This window comes from Schistocerca cancellata, unplaced genomic scaffold, assembly GCF_023864275.1.
Source record: "Schistocerca cancellata isolate TAMUIC-IGC-003103 unplaced genomic scaffold, iqSchCanc2.1 HiC_scaffold_1109, whole genome shotgun sequence".
NCBI lineage: Eukaryota > Metazoa > Arthropoda > Insecta > Orthoptera > Acrididae > Schistocerca > Schistocerca cancellata.
In genome coordinates this window covers 510748-528552 of record NW_026047108.1, presented here as the reverse complement: position 1 = coordinate 528552, position 17805 = coordinate 510748, and the positions used below count along the sequence as shown (strand labels likewise).

The window sequence follows — 17805 nt, the reverse complement described above, 5'->3', positions numbered from 1 at the left end:
AAAAGGGACCACGCCTACAGTGGCCCAGGATGAAGTGGAAACGTACCAGAAGACTTGTACGTCCATTACTACAATTTTATTATTTTACCATGTTTGCAGGAAAACATATTTTGGTTTACTAATTTAACGAAGTAAAAGAAAGACTACAGCGGAGAAGCTAGCCGAAGAAGGCAGAATAGGTGAGCGTATGGATGGGCTGTATGGGGAGAAGGGAGGCCCAAAAAAAAAAAAAAAAAAAGTGGCAGAGCGCTGGTCTAGTAAACCAAAGGTCGTCAGTTCGATCCTCACAGGAGGCAAATGAATTTTGTAACAGCCCCTCCCACCGTGGCCCTTTCGAAAAAAGCGGTCAAGGATAAAAAAATTATGAATGGGTGCGGTATTTCAGAAATGCTCTCGCAAATGAATAGTGTGAATGGTGCTATTAAAGTGGGCACCAGAAACTGCTGCTTTTGGCAGTCTCCGGAGAATGCCGACGTGAAATACTTAGTTCTTGTGATGTATTTTCTACCCCTGATAAAGACCCTCGCGATTGTCGTCGTCGTCGGCGTCGCCGCCGCTTTGGTAATAGCGACAACTCGCCATTGTATCACATAGGGTGAGGTACCTTCTGCAAGCGACTGAGATGGCACTAAGCGATTGAAGCTGATTTGCCTTCTCTTGTTTGATCAGCGTCATAAGGGCTTGAATGTAACTTGCGATGGGACACAGCAAGAAGTAGCGTCGTACTTTTAGTACTGAAATTTGAGATGGAGAACTGCGTCAAAGATGGGAAATTCATTCTGCCAAGTGTACAAATGTCGAAAATGAGGTGTGTGTGGAGAAGTATATTGCGCCAGTGACCGTGTGGCCTAATGGATAATGCGTCGGACTTCGGATCCGAAGATTGCAGGTTCGAATCCTGTCACGGTCGAGTTTTTCCTGTTCTGCAAAAGATGCATGCTGTTTTACTGTGTTGTTTGAGTACTCTAAAACTAGTTGGAAGTTGCTGCTGTCCGCTTCCTGGCTGCAAAACCGGCGTCTACCAGAAGCACAAGCAAGACAAGGGTGATCTGTAGCGAAGTTTTCGGCACAGTGCCGTTCAGGAGAGTTTTTGTTGGAACTACTGCATCTGATTCAGGAGCCAAGGGCTACGCCACAGGCGTCTGCGCACTGTCGAGCATGTGTGTTGAATAATGGTGCTGATAGCCACGTATCATTTCAAGCAGATTTGATGCCTTTCGGAGACAATTTTTCATTGAATAGGATTGTAGCTGATTTGTGGCAGCAGGAAATAAGCTGTAGTCAAAAGAATCTTCAATAGATGGTCGCAGGTCAAATCAGTATTGTATGGCTCGTAACGCGTTGCGTGCAGCCCGGCTAGCTCAGTCGGTAGAGCATGAGACTCTTAATCTCAGGGTCGTGGGTTCGAGCCCCACGCTGGGCGGCGCAAAATTTTGTGTCTACGCGGATCCAACATGCGCCCCTCTCGTGAGCCTTGCGTAATGAACGTAACGGGTTACGACGATGCCTAGCTTCGTATGAATATCAGAGGAACGGTATTTGAAGCTGAAAGTGACTCTGAAATGAAATAAATGTGTTGTTTTGCAATTTTAGTTGTACATCGATATAGTGTGAGATGTGTAGGAAAGCAGCAGCTGTGCTAACTAAATGCAAATAATGGTCGCTCATGCGGTGCGTTTCGAGCTGAAGGGCTCCGATTCACTAGTCTGTAAGAACAAAGTACCCGAAAAGTGCGCTAGGAGGCGCCTCCTTAGCTCAGTGGCAGAGCGCTGGTCTAGTAAACCAAAGGTCGTCAGTTCGATCCTCACAGGAGGCAAATGAATTTTGTAACAGCCCCTCCCACCGTGGCCCTTTCGAAAAAAGCGGTCAAGGATAAAAAAATTATGAATGGGTGCGGTATTTAAGAAATGCTCTCGCAAATGAATAGTGTGAATGGTGCTATTAAAGTGGGCACCAGAAACTGCTGCTTTTGGCAGTCTCCGGAGAATGCCGACGTGAAATACTTAGTTCTTGTGATGTATTTTCTACCCCTGATAAAGACCCTCGCGATTGTCGTCGTCGTCGTCGTCGTCGTCGTCGTCGTCGTCGTCGTCGGCGCCGCCGCCGCTTTGGTAATAGCGACAACTCGCCATTGTATCACATAGGGTGAGGTACCTTCTGCAAGCGACTGAGATGGCACTAAGCGATTGAAGCTGATTTGCCTTCTCTTGTTTGATCAGCGTCATAAGGGCTTGAATGTAACTTGCGATGGGACACAGCAAGAAGTAGCGTCGTACTTTTAGTACTGAAATTTGAGATGGAGAACTGCGTCAAAGATGGGAAATTCATTCTGCCAAGTGTACAAATGGCGAAAATGAGGTGTGTGTGGAGAAGTATATTGCGCCAGTGACCGTGTGGCCTAATGGATAAGGCGTCGGACTTCGGATCCGAAGATTGCAGGTTCGAATCCTGTCACGGTCGAGTTTTTCCTGTTCTGCAAAAGATGCATGCTGTTTTACTGTGTTGTTTGAGTACTCTAAAACTAGTTGGAAGTTGCTGCTGTCCGCTTCCTGGCTGCAAAACCGGCGTCTACCAGAAGCACAAGCAAGACAAGGGTGATCTGTAGCGAAGTTTTCGGCACAGTGCCGTTCAGGAGAGTTTTTGTTGGAACTACTGCATCTGATTCAGGAGCCAAGGGCTACGCCACAGGCGTCTGCGCACTGTCGAGCATGTGTGTTGAATAATGGTGCTGATAGCCACGTATCATTTCAAGCAGATTTGATGCCTTTCGGAGACAATTTTTCATTGAATAGGATTGTAGCTGATTTGTGGCAGCAGGAAATAAGCTGTAGTCAAAAGAATCTTCAATAGATGGTCGCAGGTCAAATCAGTATTGTATGGCTCGTAACGCGTTGCGTGCAGCCCGGCTAGCTCAGTCGGTAGAGCATGAGACTCTTAATCTCAGGGTCGTGGGTTCGAGCCCCACGCTGGGCGGCGCAAAATTTTGTGTCTACGCGGATCCAACATGCGCCCCTCTCGTGAGCCTTGCGTAATGAACGTAACGGGTTACGACGATGCCTAGCTTCGTATGAATATCAGAGGAACGGTATTTGAAGCTGAAAGTGACTCTGAAATGAAATAAATGTGTTGTTTTGGAATTTTAGTTATACATCGATATAGTGTGAGATGTGTAGGAAAGCAGCAGCTGTGCTAACTAAATGCAAATAATGGTCGCTCATGCGGTGCGTTTCGAGCTGAAGGGCTCCGATTCACTACTCTGTAAGAACAAAGTACCCGAAAAGTGCCCTAGGAGGCGCCTCCTTAGCTCACCATTCGCGCCTCGTCTTCGGCGCGAGACGGACGTGTGGCGGCCGCTGCGGACGTTTCGTGTCAACAAGGCTGTTTTCCTGCGAGCTAGGTAGGCCGGCTCGCAAGCGCATTACTTAACTTTATTGTGTATTGATTTGTTGAAAATGAGAAAAGACACGATAAAATTCGCTTTCGATAGAAATTTCGTACGACCGAAAGCTTTTGAAATCAAACTGTGGCTAACGGAAAAAGTTGGAATTACTAAAGATGACTTAGTTGGAGTTCATTTGTCGTTTGTGACTAACTCGGCATATGTGAAATTGGGAAACCCTGCTAAATGTGTCGAAATTGTTGAACAATGTGGTGGTATTATTAAGTTCAATCACTTAGATGGCTCAGTTAGCGATGTTGTAGTATCCTATGCTGGGATGGGAATACGAACAGTAAGAGTGTTTGAGCTTCCTTTTGAAATGCCTGTAGTTGAAATCAATCGTGTTCTCGGGGCGTATGGCAGAGTAATTTCCAATGTTGCGGAATTGTGGTCAGAACCACACATGTTTCCCGTTCTGAATGGCGTTCGCCAGGTTAAGATCGAACTTCTCAAGCACATTCCTTCCTTTGTAATTATTGGAGGATACCGTGCGTTGATCATTTACGATGGACAGCCTCGCACCTGTGCCATTTGTAACTCGACAGAGCACGTACGTGCTGAGTGTAGTAGACGGAGGGTTCCTCAATTATCAAGTGAAGAGTCCGCAAGTGCAGGGCCTGTAGTTCAACTGAAGATGACGTACGCTGCTGCCACGTCACCTTTGCGATCAGCTCGGCAGACATCTTTCGAACTGGGGGAACAATGCGAGCATCCAGAGGGTGTTTTCAGCCATATAGACAGTAGTAGTGCCGTAGCTATGACTAACCATACAGCGCCCCAGCGCAGCATCAGTGAAAGTCAGGTACCTGTAAATTACGACTGTGCCGCTCCTTCTTGTAGCTCGCGAGCAGAACCTTCTGCGGTTGCTGTGGATACCTCACTGCAACCGCCTGATAGCGAACGACAGGACGAGACCAACACGAACGTAGCGGCAACGGACGATCCAGTTAAGAATATTGTTGGGAAAGACATGATCATAGATCACTCGCTCATCCAACTGACACAAGGAGTCAATGACTACGGTTCTGCTTCGCACAGCGCGGCTGACAGGCCACCTGCGACAGAGGCGAGTCTAAATGCAGTAGAACTTTCATCCACGCCTGGTGAAAAGCGCTGCGTAGGATCTTCGACTAGGACACAGGACCGGCTTGCATCGACGACTTCGTCTCCGCATTCGTCCGAAAAGTCCCCCGATTCGTCTCCAGAGAGGTCAAGATCGCCTCGGAAAACCAGGAAACGTCGCAAAAAGCGGTTAGCACACCAGGCTGCTGAAAGCTTAGCCCCGGCTCTGCGGGATAGGTTAAGGAGCATTCAGGAACAGACAACGAGCGAAGACAATGGCCGGAGGGAACCTGAGGTCGGAAGCATAACATCGAATCTACGGAAATCAACTGAGTACGATGTCCGGGACAAAGGAGCACCAGGCCTCGAATTTTCAGACCATCAGGACGTAACTCATTCCCAACGTAGACAGTCTACCCACAATAGTCGTTCTGAATGAGCAGACGATACAGAGACAAAAACGCCACATATATCTGCGAACAATGATATGGAATGTTAACCGAAACGTCTCAAGCTCAAGACTACACTTTGAGCCCACGAATGGCACGTGAATTCGGAATACAAAGGCCTACTCGCCGAAAAGTCAAGTAAACAATAACAGCTCGTGCTCATGGATCAAACGTATCACGTAATGACTGTCAATACTAACAGGATCCAGAGTGCAACTAAAATTGCTGCCCTCAGGGACTTCATATATCAGTCCGATACCGATATTGCGCTTTTGCAAGAAGTATGTTTTCAGAATTTGTATGTTCCGGGATTTACTGCAATCCTAAATGTCGCCTCCGAAAGCGCTTGCGGCACCGCTGTCCTGGTCAAGGAAGGTATTGCAATCACAGATGTAACCATGTTGGAATCGGGGCGAGGAATCAGTTTTAAGATTTTCAGTGTTACGATTTTAAATGTTTATGTGCCTTCGGGTAGCAATGGTCGAAAAGAAAGAGCCAATTTTTTTAAAAATGATCTAGTGTATTTACTAAAAGAAAATCCCGTTGATGTAATAGTCGGAGGTGACTGGAATTGTGTCCTACACAGGAAAGACCAAACGCCAAATTTCAATTTCTCCCAAGAACTAGACAGTCTTGTGAAAACAATGAAATGGCAGGACGCTTGGGAGGTCAAATACCCCGTGTCTGTCCAGTACACATATTTTAGCACTAAAGCGCAAAGTAGGATCGACCGCATATACGTAAGTTCCAATTTAGCTAGCAAAATCAGTGGCGTCGAACGCATACCAACTTTCTTTTCAGACCATCTAGCAGTAAGGTGCAGCATTGGACTTCCTAAACAGAAGACATACTGGGGCCGTCCTTTTTGGAAATTAAATATCGCCATGCTTCGAGATAACGCCCTAACCGAGCAGTTAGAAGCTTCTTGGCAACTTTCACTCCGACAAAGCCACAAATACCGGTCAACGATAGATTGGTGGACTTCATGCGCCAAACCGAAACTTAGATCTACTCTAATTTCTTACAGTAGGGAACGGGCACTTTGGTCTTGGCGCACTGTTGAATTCTATTATACTTGTCTGCGAGACCTTTATGATATGCCAATGTCCGAGACTGTCAGAACGAGTATAAAACAGGTCAAGGCCGAACTTATTAGTCTTAAACGCAAACAGCTGGAAGGAATGACAATAAAATCACGAGTTCAAACCACAGTGGAAGAAGAACACGCTTCACTCTATCATCTACTCCAGCACGAAAAAAATCGTCGAAGAAATTTTATTCAGTCATTGCTCTCTGAAGATCAAAGTATTTTATATCAACAAAAAGATATTTTAAACGAGGCTCATAGGTATTATAATCAATTATACAGTGATCACCAGTATAACCCAGATCATGGACAGGAACTGTGATATGGAACAAATAGTAACTGAAGAACAAAACAGGAGTCTCACGGTTGAAATCCTGTCTGAAGACATTTTAGAAGTAATCAAAAGCTCACCTGTTAAAAAATCACCTGGGCCCGACGGTTTACCCTTAGAATTTTATTCCAAATATTGGCATATTATAAGGAATAAATTCACACAAGTCGTCAACGAAATCTTGAGTGGAGGGCACATACCTGACGAAATGAAAGAGTGTGTCACTGTTTTACTTCCTAAGGGAAACAATTCGGATGTCAAACAGCTCAACAAAATGAGACCGATATCTTTAATGAACTCTGATTATAAAATTATTGCCAGGGTAGTCAAAAACAGACTCCGACCGGTGTTTGATACAGTAATTGGTCCCCATCAAACGTGTCTCCCGGGTCGGAATATTTTTAAAACAGTCTGCGAATACCGGGACATAATCAGTATCTTCTCAACGACATTGACAAAGGCTGGTCTCGTTTTTATCGACTTTTCTAAAGCCTTTGATAGGGTAAACCACGAATATTTATTTACCACAATGATGCATATAGGTTTTAACGACAACTTTTTAATTGTCTTAAAAAATTTATTGCAAGGCATGAAAACCAAAATTTTAATAAATGGACACTATACTAAAGATGTCGAAATAGCAAACGGTGTCCCGCAGGGAAGTCCTTTATCAATGATGCTATTTGTGGTAGCACTAGAACCTTTGCTGAAACGATTAAACAATGAATTAGCAGGCATCTCGATTTCAGGGGTCAGTAACGCTACCAACGCTTACGCCGACGACGTCGGAGTCATCGTCAGAAGTAATGACGACGTATTAAGACTGAGAGAGATTGTTCGCCTCTCCTGCTCCGCAACGGGAGCGCAAATCAACGATATGAAAAGCTCCTTTCTAAATCTCCACGGCTTCAGGAACACTGCCCTCGAATGGGCCAGGTCTGTAGACCATCACACTGCGTTAGGTGTGAGGTTCTACCGATGCCCCCTGCGAACAACAACATTCAACTGGAAGAAGGTCTTACATAGTATTCGAGGTACTTTAATAATGAACCGACTTAGAGACTTGAACATTATCCAAAGGGTGCAATTAATCAACTGCGCTGTCCTTTCGAAAGCAGTATATGTAGGTCAAATACTGCCAATACCTAAAACGATATCAAAAACCATCATGAGCTTCATCTGCAAGTATGTTTGGAGAGGTGAGATATTTAAAGTGGCAGCCAGTACTATAACATTAAAACCGAGAGAAGGAGGCCTCGGACTGACCGATATCCGCCGCAAAACTACGGCTCTTTATATCAAGCGTACACTTAAGCTTTTAGAAGACCGCCACAGTAATTTATCATCGAAACTTTTCCAAATACTTAAACCGGAGAGTATGGAACCACCTATTAACATCAGTAAAATATCTTACAAATTGCAGCACATCAGATTCTACTATTTAGAACTCAGTTATCTGCACTGCATTGTCGCGGATAAGAACAAAAGAAACTGCAGTTTCATAATGGATTGCCTTACTACAAAGGAACACCGAAACAGAATGGAATCAAAATATCCCACCCGCAACTGGCAAAATATATGGAAGAATATAAACAATAAAGTACTGTCCAACAATGTGCGTGGAGCCTGGTACGAGGTTGTCAATAATACCGTTGCCACAAATGAAAGATTACAGTCTATAGGATTGAGTGACACGAATCAGTGTCCACATTGTAATGTGATAGACACCCTACAGCATCGTCTAATATGCAACGGCTACCAGGTCATTTGGGACAGAGTCCGCCAACAGGTGGCGTTTATCAATCGGAACGACGGCAGACACCTTACTGTCGACATTCTCGTCAACCCTGAAAGCGTTGCTTTCCCTATTCAGAAGAATAATGTTACCCTATGGATACTGGGGAATTATGTCAATTATGTCATTAATAAACTCGGACTGCCCGACGTGCTGGACTATGAGCAACATGTATTAATGGAATATTATAAAATATGGGGACAACGAAACAACAAGACATTGTATGGTAACATGCTACAAATATTATTTGTAAAACAAGGCATCGGATGAAGTACGCAATGACGAATACGGATAAAATATCGAAGATTGCAATGCCAAAGTAGGGGATTGCTGCTAAGGGCGAAGTACGGAGGGGACTTCGTGGGCCCCAGGTCCGCTACGGTAGCCGTGAAGGCCTTAGCAGAATCCTGAAAAGGCCTTGCATTCTATGCCTAAATCCGTCGGCAAGAGCAATGATTCAATGGAGATAAATACAAGGAAATTATTAAGCTTATATACTCATTCCAGATAAATGCTTTACTATCTACAAAAGAAGATATCTATTTTTTCTTTCATATTATTATATATTTTTTCTTTTTCAATAACGTTTAATATCGTTAGCTGTTTTCCTCATTCTCATCTTGCGAATCGCAAGGGCTAAAAGGAAGACGCCCTCGCAGAGGCGAACTCAGTTATACACAAAAAAAAAAAAAAAAATTAAAAAAAAATAAAATGAAAAAAAACATAAAAAACTAAATAAAACAAAAAAAATTTCAACTAAAAAAGCGCAGAAGCTAGCCGAAGAAGGCACAAAAAGGTGAGCGTATGGATGGGCTGTGTGGGGAGAAGGGAGGCCCAAAAAAAAAAAAAAAAAAAAAAAAAAGAAAGGTGCAGGGGGTCCTGGGTTAAAATCCCGGACGGCCCTTAAAAAAAAAAAAAAAAAGTGGCAGAGCGCCGGTCTAGTAAACCAGAGGTCGTGAGTTCGATCCTCACAGGAGGCAAAAGAATTTTGTAACAGCCCCTCCCACCGTGGCCCTTTCGAAAAAAGCGGTCAAGGATAAAAAAAATTATGAATGGGTGCGGTATTTAAGAAATGCTCTCGCAAATGAATAGTGTGAATGGTGCTATTAAAGTGGGCACCAGAAACTGCTGCTTTAGGCAGTCTCCGGAGAATGCCGACGTGAAATACTTAGTTCTTGTGATGTATTTTCTACCCCTGATAAAGACCCTCGCGATTGTCGTCGGCGGCGCCGCCGCCGCTTTGGTAATAGCGACAATTCGCCATTGTATCACATAGGGTGAGGTACCTTCTGCAAGCGACTGAGATGGCACTAAACGATTGAAGCTGATTTGCCACCTCTTGTTTGATCAGCGTCATAAGGGCTTGAATGTAACTTGCGATGGGACACAGCAAGAAGTAGCGTCGTACTTTTAGTACTGAAATTTGAGATGGAGAACTGCGTCAAAGATGGGAAATTCATTCTGCCAAGTGTACAAATGGCGAAAACGAGGTGTGAGTGGGGAAGTATATTGCGCCAGTGACCGTGTGGCCTAATGGATAAGGCGTCGGACTTCGGATCCGAAGATTGCAGGTTCGAATCCTGTCACGGTCGAGTTTTTCCTGTTCTGCAAAAGATGCATGCTGTTTTACTGTGTTGTTTGAGTACTCTAAAACTAGTTGGAAGTTGCTGCTGTCCGCTTCCTGGCTGCAAAACCGGCGTCTACCAGAAGCACAAGCAAGACAAGGGTGATCTGTAGCGAAGTTTTCGGCACAGTGCCGTTCAGAAGGGTTTTTGTTGGAACTACTGCATCTGATTCAGGACCCAAGGGCTACGCCACAGGCGTCTGCGCACAGTCGAGCATGTGTGTTGAATAATGGTGCTGATAGCCACGTATCATTTCATGCAGATTTGATGCCTTTCGGAGACAATTTTTCATTGAATAGGATTGTAGCTGATTTGTGGCAGCAGGAAATAAGCTGTAGTCAAAACAATCTTCAATAGATGGTCGCAGGTAACATCAGTATTGTATGGCTCGTAACGCGTTGCGTGCAGCCCGGCTAGCTCAGTCGGTAGAGCATGAGACTCTTAATCTCAGGGTCGTGGGTTCGAGCCCCACGCTGGGCGGCGCAAAATTTTGTGTCTACGCGGATCCAACATGCGCCCCTCTCGTGAGCCTTGCGTAATGAACGTAACAGGTTACGACGATGCCTAGCTTCGTATGAATATCAGAGGAACGGTATTTGAAGCTGAAAGTGACTCTGAAATGAAATAAATGTGTTGTTTTGCAATTTTAGTTGTACATCGATATAGTGTGAGATGTGTAGGAAAGCAGCAGCTGTGCTAACTAAATGCAAATAATGGTCGCTCATGAGGTGCGTTTCGAGCTGAAGGGCTCCGATTCACTAGTCTGTAAGAACAAAGTACCCGAAAAGTGCGCTCGGAGGCGTCTCCTTAGCTCAGTGGCAGAGCGCTGGTCTAGTAAACCAGAGGTCGTGAGTTCGATCCTCACAGGAGGCAAATGAATTTTGTAACAGCCCCTCCCACCGTGGCCCTTTCGAAAAAAGCGGTCAAGGATAAAAAAAATTATGAATGGGTGCGGTATTTAAGAAATGCTCTCGCAAATGAATAGTGTGAATGGTGCTATTAAAGTGGGCACCAGAAACTGCTGCTTTAGGCAGTCTCCGGAGAATGCCGACGTGAAATACTTAGTTCTTGTGATGTATTTTCTACCCCTCATAAAGACCCTCGCGATTGTCGTCGGCGGCGCCGCCGCCGCTTTGGTAATAGCGACAATTCGCCATTGTATCACATAGGGTGAGGTACCTGCTGCAAGCGACTGAGATGGCACAGGAGGCAAATGAATTTTGTAACAGCCCCTCCCACCGTGGCCCTTTCGAAAAAAGCGGTCAAGGATAAAAAAAATTATGAATGGGTGCGGTATTTAAGAAATGCTCTCGCAAATGAATAGTGTGAATGGTGCTATTAAAGTGGGCACCAGAAACTGCTGCTTTAGGCAGTCTCCGGAGAATGCCGACGTGAAATACTTAGTTCTTGTGATGTATTTTCTACCCCTGATAAAGACCCTCGCGATTGTTGTCGGCGGCGCCGCCGCCGCTTTGGTAATAGCGACAATTCGCCATTGTATCACATAGGGTGAGGTACCTTCTGCAAGCGACTGAGATGGCACTAAACGATTGAAGCTGATTTGCCACCTCTTGTTTGATCAGCGTCATAAGGGCTTGAATGTAACTTGCGATGGGACACAGCAAGAAGTAGCGTCGTACTTTTAGTACTGAAATTTGAGATGGAGAACTGCGTCAAAGACGGGAAATTCATTCTGCCAAGTGTACAAATGGCGAAAACGAGGTGTGAGTGGGGAAGTATACTGCGCCAGTGACCGTGTGGCCTAATGGATAAGGCGTCGGACTTCGGATCCGAAGATTGCAGGTTCGAATCCTGTCACGGTCGAGTTTTTCCTGTTCTGCAAAAGATGCATGCTGTTTTACTGTGTTGTTTGAGTACTCTAAAACTAGTTGGAAGTTGCTGCTGTCCGCTTCCTGGCTGCAACACCGGCGTCTACCAGAAGCACAAGCAAGACAAGGGTGATCTGTAGCGAAGTTTTCGGCACAGTGCCGTTCAGGAGAGTTTTTGTTGGAACTACTGCATCTGATTCAGGACCCAAGGGCTACGCCACAGGCGTCTGCGCACAGTCGAGCATGTGTGTTGAATAATGGTGCTGATAGCCACGTATCATTTCATGCAGATTTGATGCCTTTCGGAGACAATTTTTCATTGAATAGGATTGTAGCTGATTTGTGGCAGCAGGAAATAAGCTGTAGTCAAAAGAATCTTCAATAGATGGTCGCAGGTCACATCAGTATTGTATGGCTCGTAACGCGTTGCGTGAAGCCCGGCTAGCTCAGTCGGTAGAGCATGAGACTCTTAATCTCAGGGTCGTGGGTTCGAGCCCCACGGTGGGCGGCGCAAAATTTGGTGTCTACGCGGATCCAACATGCGCCCCTTTCGTGAGCCTTGCGTAATGAACGTAACGGGTTACGACGATGCCTAGCTTCGTATGAATATCAGAGGAACGGTATTTGAAGCTGAAAGTGACTCTGAAATGAAATAAATGTGTTGTTTTGCAGTTTAAGTTGTACATCGATATAGTGTGAGATGTGTAGGAAAGCAGCAGCTGTGCTAACTAAATGCAAACAATGGTCGCTCATGCGGTGCGTTTCGAGCTGAAGGGCTCCGATTCACTAGTCTGTAAGAACAAAGTACCCGAAAAGTGCGCTAGGAGGCGCCTCCTTAGCTCAGTGGCAGAGCGCTGGTCTAGTAAACCAGAGGTCGTCAGTTCGATCCTCACAGGAGGCAAATGAATTTTGTAACAGCCCCTCCCACCGTGGCCCTTTCGAAAAAAGCGGTCAAGGATAAAAAAAATTATGAATGGGTGCGGTATTTAAGAAATGCTCTCGCAAATGAATAGTGTGAATGGTGCTATTAAAGTGGGCACCAGAAACTGCTGCTTTAGGCAGTCTCCGGAGAATGCCGACGTGAAATACTTAGTTCTTGTGATGTATTTTCTACCCCTGATAAAGACCCTCGCGATTGTCGTCGGCGGCGCCGCCGCCTCTTTGGTAATAGCGACAATTCGCCATTGTATCACATAGGGTGAGGTACCTTCTGCAAGCGACTGAGATGGCACTAAACGATTGAAGCTGATTTGCCACCTCTTGTTTGATCAGCGTCATAAGGGCTTGAATGTAACTTGCGATGGGACACAGCAAGAAGTAGCGTCGTACTTTTAGTACTGAAATTTGAGATGGAGAACTGCGTCAAAGATGGGAAATTCATTCTGCCAAGTGTACAAATGGCGAAAACGAGGTGTGAGTGGGGAAGTACATTGCGCCAGTGACCATGTGGCCTAATGGATAAGGCGTCGGACTTCGGATCCGAAGATTGCAGGTTCGAATCCTGTCACGGTCGAGTTTTTCCTGTTCTGCAAAAGATGCATGCTGTTTTACTGTGTTGTTTGAGTACTCTAAAACTAGTTGGAAGTTGCTGCTGTCCGCTTCCTGGCTGCAAAACCGGCGTCTACCAGAAGCACAAGCAAGACAAGGGTGATCTGTAGCGAAGTTTTCGGCACAGTGCCGTTCAGGAGAGTTTTTGTTGGAACTACTGCATCTGATTCAGGACCCAAGGGCTACGCCACAGGCGTCTGCGCACAGTCGAGCATGTGTGTTGAATAATGGTGCTGATAGCCACGTATCATTTCATGCAGATTTGATGCCTTTCGGAGACAATTTTTCATTGAATAGGATTGTAGCTGATTTGTGGCAGCAGGAAATAAGCTGTAGTCAAAAGAATCTTCAATAGATGGTCGCAGGTCACATCAGTATTGTATGGCTCGTAACGCGTTGCGTGCAGCCCGGCTAGCTCAGTATTCCGGCTTGAGCCGTCGTGGAGAGCGGACGTGTATACGCTGTGCTCCGTCACTGCTCAGGGCAAGGCAAGTTTTCTGCTGTTTGTGACGCCATATTCTATTGTTTATCTTGTTATTAGTTGGTTTTTCTTTGCGTTCTCAGTACCTTCAAGTTGTGCTGTCTGGGTGTTCGTGTGGGTATTTGTGTAATGTTTCCAATTTGAAGATGGCTTTGATTTCTCGACGTGATACTCTTAAGTTTACTTTTGAACGTGGCTGTGTTAAACCGTCTGCCCTGGAATTTCAATATTTTGTGATTGAACAAGTCAAGATTCCTTCCGATGCAATTACTGGAATACATTTGTCGCAAATTGCTACAGTCGGATTTGTTAAATTGAAGGATTCTGATCTCTGTAGTCGTATCGTTGAAGAAAGTGGGGGTGTCATGAGATTTACACGTTCTGATGGGAGTGTTACCGAAGTACATGTCTCTTTTGGTGGCCTTGGTTTGCGTACAGTGCGGATATTTGAACTTCCGTTCGAGATCCCTTGTGATCATGTGTGCGACGTTTTACGGGCATACGGACGTGTCCTTTCTATTCATGAGGAAAAGTGGGGGACTGATTATCCGTTGCCTGTCCTGAATGGCGTGAGGCAGGTTCGCATTGATTTGATGAAGCACATCCCGTCCTTCATCAGTGTATCCGGGTATCGTGCTTTGGTAATTTATGATGGACAGCCCCGAACTTGTTCTATTTGTAACTCGACGGAGCACATTCGCGCCGAGTGTTCGCGACGTCGGATCGCGCAGTTGCCACCCGGAGACAGCGTCACGCGCTCGCCTGGCGTTGTAAACATACCGCTCTCGTATGCGGCAGCGGCTGTCAGCGCTCCACAGTCCCCTTCCGTTGCGACAAGTGTCGTCCAAGCGGGGAGTACCGAAAATGTCTCACAAGCAGTTCCCCCTCACGATTCCACGGTTTCTGACCAGAGTGAACCTGCCCTACCCCGGATACGAAACGAAGGACCGGTTAACCCACAGGTTTCGACTGATTCTCCCCAGCGTCGAACTGATGAGAAAGCGCTCCAGGAGTTGGAATACTCAGTCACTGTAGGGGCTTCTCTGCCTCACTCCCCACCGGACGACGAGCCAGATATGGTCACTTCATCTCCTAGATCGCGAAAAAACAAGAAGAGGCGGATTGCCCATCCGGCGGCGGCGCACGAGGTCCCAAAAACCAGGGAAAAGTTGCGTCAGATTACGAAGATGGACAGTGACCAAAGTAATGATGGACACGAGGAAAATAAGGATATTTCAGATAGTTCAACATATAGTCCAGATAGAGAAGATGATAGAAACCCTGTACCCCACGGGTCTAGTGGAGGGATGGAGTGTACTGAAGGCTTGCCGGCTCCCAATGGTGGTCCCCCCAGACGGCCATCTCGTGACTGTAGCACGGATCGGCCTTCCCCTGGGATGGACTGGGCGACGGACAAGGAAGATGACTCTGTACCCCGAGCACCGACATCAGTTGACACATTGCCCATGATCATTGACAGCATCACCGTTGATGAAAGTCTCCTTGCAGGGCACCCTGGGTCGCTCCGCTAAATTGAAATTCCTCATTTGTCCACTGATAACAACAGGAAGCTTTTGTTGAACGTTATACTGGTTTTTATGTTGGTGTGTCCGTTTGTTTTATCTTCTTAAATGGAACGACGATTACAGAGAACGTCACAGACTTACAATATCATGACCTTGAATGTTAACAGGATCAGGAGTCCACTAAAATTGGCGGCTTTGAAAGATTTCCTGTATAATTCGGATACCGATATTGCTCTCTTGCAGGAGGTTATGGTCAGTGAATTTCATTTCCCGGGGTTTACTGAAATTTTGAATGTCGCTTTCGAAAATGAATGTGGTACGGCTATATTGGTGAATCATGGTATACCCGCAGAGCCTGTGTGTCTTCTAGAATCCGGTCGCGGAATCTCTTGTAACATCTTTAATACGACGGTTGTTAATGTCTATGCCCCCTCTGGAAGCAGCTCCCGAGCGGCCAGGACAAAATTTTTCACTGGTGGAATGGTGCACTTATTAAACGACGATTCAGAAAATATCATCAGAGCTGGCGACTGGAACTGTGTACTGACGGCAAAAGATCAAAAACCGAACTTTAACTTCTCTCAAGCACTGAAAGATTGCGTCACAGCCTTACGTCTTACAGATGCATGGGAATTATTTCACCCCACGACTGTGAAGTTTACATATATGACGAACTTGTCTGCCAGTAGAATTGACAGAATTTATTTATCCGATAGTTTAAGGCCGTGTGCATCTTCAATAGACACGATTCCCACCAGTTTTTCTGATCACTGTGGAGTTCGTTGTAGCGTACATCTCGTCCGGCAAAAGACCTATTGGGGACGCGGGCTTTGGAAATTGAATGTCAGTCTCCTTAACGACACAGACTTAACTGAATCCATCCAAGTGACCTGGAATATGTGCCTCAGAGCGAGACCCAGATACGTTTCCACCATTGACTGGTGGACCAACTACGCTAAAAGGAAACTGCGGATGACTTTGATCGCCTATGGCAAGGAACGGGCTCAGCTTCGGAAAGACACTATCGAATTTTATTATACCTGTTTGCGAGAACTGTATGATCGTCCAGTTTTGTCTGCTGAACATTTCACGCAAATAAAGAAAATTAAGGCGATTTTAACCCACCTGAAACGTAAGCAACTTGATGGTCTGAAGGTGAAGTCCAGATCACATTCAACTGTCGAAGACGAAACTGCCTCTTTGTATCATCTCCTTCGGCATGCCAAGAATAGAAGGAATAGTTTTATCAACACCCTGCGCGATGCGAATAACGAGGTGCTCCATGAACAACGTGACATCATTAACGAAATCCATCGCTTTTTTACGAGCTTATATACTGCAACTGAAGTCAATGACCAGTCTGTAGCGACGTTACTTAACGGCACAGACTCGATTGTTACTGAGGATGAGAATAGGGCGATGTTGGAAATATTTTCTAGTGATGACGTTTTGGATATCGTTAAAACCTCTCCGGTCAACAAGACGCCTGGGCCGGATGGTTTACCGGTCGAATTTTACTACAGGTTTTGGAATGTTATCGGCGATACGTTCACCACCATCATCAATGAAGTCATCAATGGTGTCTCCATACCTTCGGAGTTTAAAGAGGGTGTCTTTGTGATGGTACCCAAGGGGCGAGGAACGAAGGATGTCCGTCGTCTGCGACCAATATGTTTATTAAATGGAGACTACAAAATTGCTGCCCGTGCACTGAAATTTCGACTGACTGTAGTACTACAACGTGTCATTGTGCAGGACCAAACGGCCCTTCCGCATAGAAGTATCCTCAAAACGGTCAGTGAATATCGTGATATTATTTCAATTTTTTCAGCAGCCAAAGTTAAAGGTGCTCTATGCTTTATTGATTTTGCGAATGCTTTTGACCGGATTGATCATCGTTATCTTTTTAAAACAATGTCGGCCCTGGGTTTTGGGGGTCGGTGCTTGCAGTCTTTGCAAGGTATGATTACTGGGATGACAGCCAAAATACTTGTCAACGGTCTATGCACGAGAGCCATAAATATTTGTCGCGGATTCCCGCAAGGAAGCCCACTCTCCATGCTACTCTATGTCATAGCTCTGGAACCTCTTGTCCGACATTTAAACGTTAACTTGGAAGGGATCACCATTATGTCGGTAAAGAAAGTCACCAATGTGTATGCAGATGATTTAGGCGCCATAGTTCGGAGTGACGACGATGTTCAAGCTCTTAAGACCGCCTTACAACTTTATTGTGGTGCTACTGGTGCTGCGGTGAATAACACGAAAAGCTCTATGCTCAGCTTGAATGGTTTTGCGAACGCAGACTTCGATTGGATCACCTCCACGAACCAACATAAATCTCTCGGTGTCACATTCTCTAGCTGCCCGCTCAGGATGGCTTCAGTTAATTGGAAGAACATGCTTACCAACATCAGAGGCTCATTAATAGAGCATCGAAATAGGGACCTTAATTTAATGCAAAGGGTACAACTCATTAACTGTGTGATCCTGTCAAAAGCGGTTTATCTAGGGCAATGTCTTCCTATTCCCTTGGGCATCGCAAAAAATATCACGAGGGCAGTTTGTCAGCTGTTATGGCGAGGCTGTATTTTTAAAGTGGCAGCTCGTACAGTGACCTTACCTCCGGGAGC

At 45.6% G+C, this 17805-nt stretch overlaps 12 non-coding genes across 12 annotated transcripts; all 12 read left to right on the top strand.

Annotated features, from left to right (window-relative positions):
• The first annotated feature begins 837 nt into the window (after nt 1-837).
• Nucleotides 838-910, top strand: Trnar-ucg (transfer RNA arginine (anticodon UCG)). Its single transcript has one exon. It is a non-coding gene; the product is annotated as a tRNA-Arg (tRNA).
• A 440-nt stretch (nt 911-1350) lies between these two features.
• Nucleotides 1351-1423, top strand: Trnak-cuu (transfer RNA lysine (anticodon CUU)). Its single transcript has one exon. It is a non-coding gene; the product is annotated as a tRNA-Lys (tRNA).
• A 321-nt stretch (nt 1424-1744) lies between these two features.
• On the top strand, nt 1745-1816 carry Trnat-agu (transfer RNA threonine (anticodon AGU)). The gene has a single exon. It is a non-coding gene; the product is annotated as a tRNA-Thr (tRNA).
• Nucleotides 1817-2387: 571 nt separating this feature from the next.
• Nucleotides 2388-2460, top strand: Trnar-ucg (transfer RNA arginine (anticodon UCG)). Its single transcript has one exon. It is a non-coding gene; the product is annotated as a tRNA-Arg (tRNA).
• Nucleotides 2461-2900: 440 nt separating this feature from the next.
• Nucleotides 2901-2973, top strand: Trnak-cuu (transfer RNA lysine (anticodon CUU)). The gene has a single exon. It is a non-coding gene; the product is annotated as a tRNA-Lys (tRNA).
• A 6709-nt stretch (nt 2974-9682) lies between these two features.
• Nucleotides 9683-9755, top strand: Trnar-ucg (transfer RNA arginine (anticodon UCG)). Its single transcript has one exon. It is a non-coding gene; the product is annotated as a tRNA-Arg (tRNA).
• Nucleotides 9756-10195: 440 nt separating this feature from the next.
• Trnak-cuu (transfer RNA lysine (anticodon CUU)) lies at nt 10196-10268 on the top strand. Its single transcript has one exon. It is a non-coding gene; the product is annotated as a tRNA-Lys (tRNA).
• Nucleotides 10269-10589: 321 nt separating this feature from the next.
• Nucleotides 10590-10661, top strand: Trnat-agu (transfer RNA threonine (anticodon AGU)). The gene has a single exon. It is a non-coding gene; the product is annotated as a tRNA-Thr (tRNA).
• Nucleotides 10662-11539: 878 nt separating this feature from the next.
• Trnar-ucg (transfer RNA arginine (anticodon UCG)) lies at nt 11540-11612 on the top strand. The gene has a single exon. It is a non-coding gene; the product is annotated as a tRNA-Arg (tRNA).
• A 440-nt stretch (nt 11613-12052) lies between these two features.
• On the top strand, nt 12053-12125 carry Trnak-cuu (transfer RNA lysine (anticodon CUU)). The gene has a single exon. It is a non-coding gene; the product is annotated as a tRNA-Lys (tRNA).
• Nucleotides 12126-12446: 321 nt separating this feature from the next.
• Trnat-agu (transfer RNA threonine (anticodon AGU)) lies at nt 12447-12518 on the top strand. The gene has a single exon. It is a non-coding gene; the product is annotated as a tRNA-Thr (tRNA).
• Nucleotides 12519-13057: 539 nt separating this feature from the next.
• Trnar-ucg (transfer RNA arginine (anticodon UCG)) lies at nt 13058-13130 on the top strand. Its single transcript has one exon. It is a non-coding gene; the product is annotated as a tRNA-Arg (tRNA).
• Nucleotides 13131-17805: the final 4675 nt, after the last annotated feature.